The following is a 5518-nucleotide window of genomic DNA, read 5'->3' as shown; positions in this document are numbered from 1 at the left end:
TATATATATATATATATATATATATATATATATATATATATATATATATATATATATATATATAGATACTGTATACATATGTATATATGTATATATATAATATATATATATATATATATATATATATATATATATAGTTATATATATACGTATAGTTTATCCTACCTATTTGTTTTTTTTATTTATTTATACTGCAGATCACAACAAAGAGAGAGATGAGAGAGAGACGAGAGAGAGAGAGAGAGGAGAGAGAGAGAGAGAGAGAGAGAGAGAACTCCGATTTTTTTTTAAAACGTCTAAAGAAAAATTGCAACAACTCGTTCTAATGAAAATAAGAATGTCATTCGCAGCACAATCCACTGAAAAGGTTTTTTTTTTCCTTTTGTTAATTAAACTAGACAGTAAGTTTACGCTTCAAATTGTAAAAGTCATGAGAGCAAATAGAGAAAGCTAAGCGGTGAGATTAAGAGGAAACATGGTAGCAATAAAAAACAAAGCATGATCAGACCTCCAGCTTACTCGAGGCATGTGCTAAAATCTACTGTCAAATAGAGCCATGTTTCACCGACGAAAATCAAAATAAATACGCTATATTTTATCAGAAATAATTGTTCTGTACTGCTTAACATGCACATTATTTATTTTTTACATTTTCTTTCTAATAGATAAATTATAAGTATCCTATAATAAAAATTCCTATATCTCAACTCGACACGAAAACACCTTTTCAGACCTTTTTAGGCTATCCCAATGACCTTCCTATTCCCCTAACAAGAGCAGGAACAGCAAGAACAACAGGGCCTCCTCAACGACTCCAAGGGCGCAGTGTTCAGGCAGAGGCAGGGGAGATTAAAGGGGCTATATTACGCTCACACTACGGGCCATTCACTAGAGCAAATGCTGAGCTCTACTCCAACAATAAAGGCTGTAGAATCCTCGGTGAGGCACAAAGTCCAAGCCTCCAACAACAGGCCCAATGCAATCCAGCTTCAGACAAAGGGCACGAGCACACAAGGTCACCTCTCTAGTGACGCAACATGATGCAGGTTGTGCTAAAGGAAGTATCCTCTACCCAAAATAAGTTGCACTGCTGTAGACTGCCAATAAAATAGCACACTGGTCTTCTACGCTGGAGCCGAGTACAGAACTCTGAACTAATGCCACAAGGCCCCCTCAAAAGCTCCGGGAGAGGGGTCAAAATAAAATGACGTGGCACAGACGACGAAAGCCAAATACCCCATCACGAACATGAAAAAAGAAACAAGCTTCATGGGTGGAGTACCGATAGAAATCAATAACAACCCTTAAGGAGAAGGCCAAAGACCAATATCCAGTGTTCAGAGAGAAAGTCAAAAGAACTGGATTAAAACTAAAAAAAACTTACTTTAAAAAAAGGCCGTCAAAACTGAATAAATTACGTTAATTTATATTTTATAGTAATATATATATGTATATATATAAAATATATATATAATATATATGTGTGTGTGTTGTGTGTATATATATAATATATATAATATATATTATATATATATATATATATATATATATATATATATATATCGGTAGAAATTTCGCTAAGATAATAGCCTTCTATAAAACTACTTCATAAAAGAAAAATTTAGTGTCTCAGATGCTATTAATTACGTTAAAGAAAGGCGAAATTTCATAAGAGGAATGAGACTTACAATTACACCTCAACACTGGCACCTATACTACGTGTCTGCGAAAATGTTTGACATCAAAACAATTTCGCGGTCAATCTGGGTCTAGGATAAACAAGTGTCCCTAGTCATTTTAGGCGCGACCTAGTTTCTCTATCATTTGCTGATGCCGAGCAATTCTCATTTTGCGCCTGACACAATTCTGTCCAGAGACGAAACCTTTCTTTTGGATGTATATTAGAATAGAACTGAGTGGTCAGAATTGCCGAGGCTTCAGTTAATGGAGGTTTTACACTCTAGATTTAAATGCAGTGAAATTCAAATGTCTGTATTTCATGTTCAAGTTTGTGCAGCACTGTCTGCTTTTAATGTATGCATGGCAGCCGAGCATTAAAATTAAATATATTATTTTTTGTGAGAAATTGGTAACCGATAAATTTGAAAGAATCGCATACTATACGTTGAAATATATTTTAATGTCCGGAGTGACATTCTTAAGTAAATTATAATATCAGAAATTGCTAAACTTACTAAAGATTTTAAATAATTACTAAAAATTAAAAACATGACTAAAAAAGTATCGCTTTTTCAATTAATTTTCAGGAACTTATTCATCATCTTTATCTAATTTCACTCTTAAACTATTGCGTAAATGAAAATTACGACGTTTGTAAATAAACTTATGATTTAAATGAAAAAAAGTCTTAAAAGAAAGTGTGGTGGTGAATTGTTAATCTCAGCTTTTTCCGCTAAAGACAAGAGGGCTTAGCGACAAATGCTTGATTCCTCGAAGAGTGGTGAAGTGAAAAAACAGTCAGAATTGTTGACCGCGCGATATGCTGTTGACGACTTTCGGTTGCTATGGCATTCCGAAAAGGCGTGTCCGTGTGTGTGTGTGTTCGTAGCATGTGGTGTATGGGGATTAACGACACGAGACTCAAAAGAAGAGGGGGCACCCTTTGATTACCTGTGTCATGGTATAAAACACATGTTGGGAGAGGATTCGAGGACACCCATCGGAAGGTAGAGAAACATAAGACTTTGGAAAAGTTGCCCTTTGAAAAGAGAGAGAGAAGTGTAGTGTGTACACGTTCATTTTAATTATCTTTCACATGTTGGAGTGATATAATAAATATGTCTCTTTATTTCAGATGGGTTCATGGCATCATGTAAGGGAATGGGTTCTCTAAAAGACTTTGATATTTAAATGGCGTGATTAGTCAGACTGTGAGATTTAGGGGAAGTATTTACTTAATCTAGTTCAGGAGAGGAGAATGACAGTTTGCAGTTTTTTTTGAGGGTCAGACTTAATTTTTTTTATTACTTCATTTTATATTCATTTTTGTTCCATTTAATGTTTAGCTAATTTGGGAAATAAAAAATATATTTTTGTATCTACGAGGATTCATTAGCCCAGCTTGCATTTTTAGCTCATGCAGAAGGATAATCAGATAAGAGAGGTAAGAGAGTTGCCTGTTTGTTTAATATGTTTAAACGAGTGTAATTTAGTCCTAAAAGCTCAGCAAGAGGTGGCGGCAGTGGTAAAAAGCTTTTTATAGGCCGTAGGTATGCTTCCGAAGAGACTATAGCTAGATTAGGCATATTTTTTGGGAGGTTTGTAATTATGTCACAGGCAACTCGCATTATTACTAAATTAGGGTTAGGGACTCAAGGTGAGGCTGTGTGTCTCTCCGTGTATGCCAGCCATTGTCTCTAGGCAACGCTTTGTGTGAAGTTATGTTTCGGGTTTCGGAGAAGTGAAGTGTAATTTTTTGGCATATTAAAGTGTTTATCGAGTGTGGTGAATAGGTTACGCTCACTTGCAATGGGTAAACAAGTTTGGGCTCCGGTTCTATGAAGACGTGAGTGTATGTTTTCATATATTTCCTTTCCTTTCTTTTTTTCTCTCTTTTTTTTTTTTTTTTGGTATTAATTTGCTCAGAAGTGTGTTTTTATTTTTGATGTCCCTCGAGATTGGGTGGACATTGGTGGTTTTGTGGTAACATATGAGGGGATATTTGGTATTGTGGGTTACGCCCTGGGGAGAGAGAGAGAGAGAGAGAAGAGAGAGAGAGAGAGAGAGAGAGAGGGCAAGTGTCTGAGAGAGAGAGAGAGAGGCATCCGGTCAGATTGTTTTGTTGAGCGAAGTGGTTTTTCTCTTGAACTTTTTTTTTTTTGTCTTCTCTGTGTTTTTTTTTTTTTTTTTCCCCGGCATGACCTGGTAATTAATATTAACAGCTGTTCATATGGTGATTTACTGGGCGCAGTGCTTGTGTATTTATAAATACATTAATGTTATTGAGGTCGGGGAGGATCGTAAGGTATAAGGACGTTCGTAAAGAGAGCAAAATGGCTGACGCAAGTGGTACGCAGACTCTGCTTCACCGCATTACGAATGTTAGTGTAGTGCATGTGTGAGTCCATTTCATGGGGTTATGGACTGGGTTCTTTCACAGCCATTACAAATCTTTATTGAAGGGATAACAGATGATGTAGAGGCATTCAGAGAGGCGAATGCTTTGTTAGATTTCAATAAGGGTGATCTTTCCTATCGTTGCAGGAGTTTTCAATATGCAAAATGTCAGTCGTGGGCTGATTTGCAAGCATTTTTAAGAGCAGCTTATGGCTCAAAGGAACACGGGGATTTGGTGAGAGATCTAAGAGGGGTATATAAAATTCGAAAAGGCACAACTAGCCTCATCGAACATAGCTCAAAACTTTTTGACTCAGCGGGAGAATGGATAGCAAAATTGAAAACCTCTAAGTGGGTTAAAGGGGGTAGTGTCTCACTTGACAATTTACATAAACTGATCCATTTTGCGCTGTTGTTGCACGATGTATCGGATACAATAGTGGATAGTTTTGATGAAAGATTGAGCCTACATCAGATGAAGAATTAATTTATTCCCAAATTCAGAAACATATGTCTAAATGTCCCACTGTAAATAGTACATTTTTTAATGGGACCGGCCCGAGAAATAGGGTGCAAAGAGACAGAATTTTCTTCTCCCCGTTTGTGTGCAAAAGTTTAATATAATAGAAGATCGATCGATCAAAGGTAACAACAGTTGCGTTGCTACAATTGTAATAAACCAGGGCTCTCAAAGAAAGTGTGTAGAGTTAAATATTGTGGAATGTGATAGAGTGTGGATCACTAATGGCAATCTTGTCCGTCTCAGGTACAGAAAGATGCGAGACCTACATCTCAAAGTTCTGAGAGTTATAATACGAGAACTTCCCAGGCAAGTCACTTAAGAGGGCAAAGGGATCGGCAAAATTTTTGGAAGGCCGATCAACAAAAAGGGTACGGATGATTTGGACGTGCCATTGTGGGTTCATGGGGGACGCCCCAGAGCCCAGGCCTATAGTTTATGGAACAGTGGGGGATGTGGATATCCCGATCTTTATAGACACAGGTGCGTCTATAAATTTAATCGCTTTGTCAATCAATTTTCAGGAACTTATTCGTTATCTTTATCAAATTTTGCCGTTAAAAATTGTGTAAATTAAAATTACGATGTTTGTAAATAAACTTTATTGCTTTAAATTTTAAAAAAGTTACTGTTAAAAATTATTGTGTAAATGAAAATTACGGCGTTTGTGAATAAACTTTATTGATTTAAATAAAAAATAAAAAAGTATGGCTTTGTCAAGTAATTTTCTGGAACATTCGTTTTCTTTATCAAATTTTACTGTAAAAATTATTGTGTAAATGAAAACGGCGATGTTTGTAAATAAACTTTATTGATTAATTTTTTTTTTAAAGTATCGCTTTGTCAAGTAATTTTCAGGAACTTATTCGTTAATTTCATTTATTTTTCATGGGTGAATAAAGTGTTTCTTGGTCGTCTATT

The sequence above is a fragment of the Macrobrachium nipponense genome, chromosome 18 (assembly GCF_015104395.2).
Source record: "Macrobrachium nipponense isolate FS-2020 chromosome 18, ASM1510439v2, whole genome shotgun sequence".
NCBI lineage: Eukaryota > Metazoa > Arthropoda > Malacostraca > Decapoda > Palaemonidae > Macrobrachium > Macrobrachium nipponense.
Note: the sequence above shows the minus strand (reverse complement) of the source record.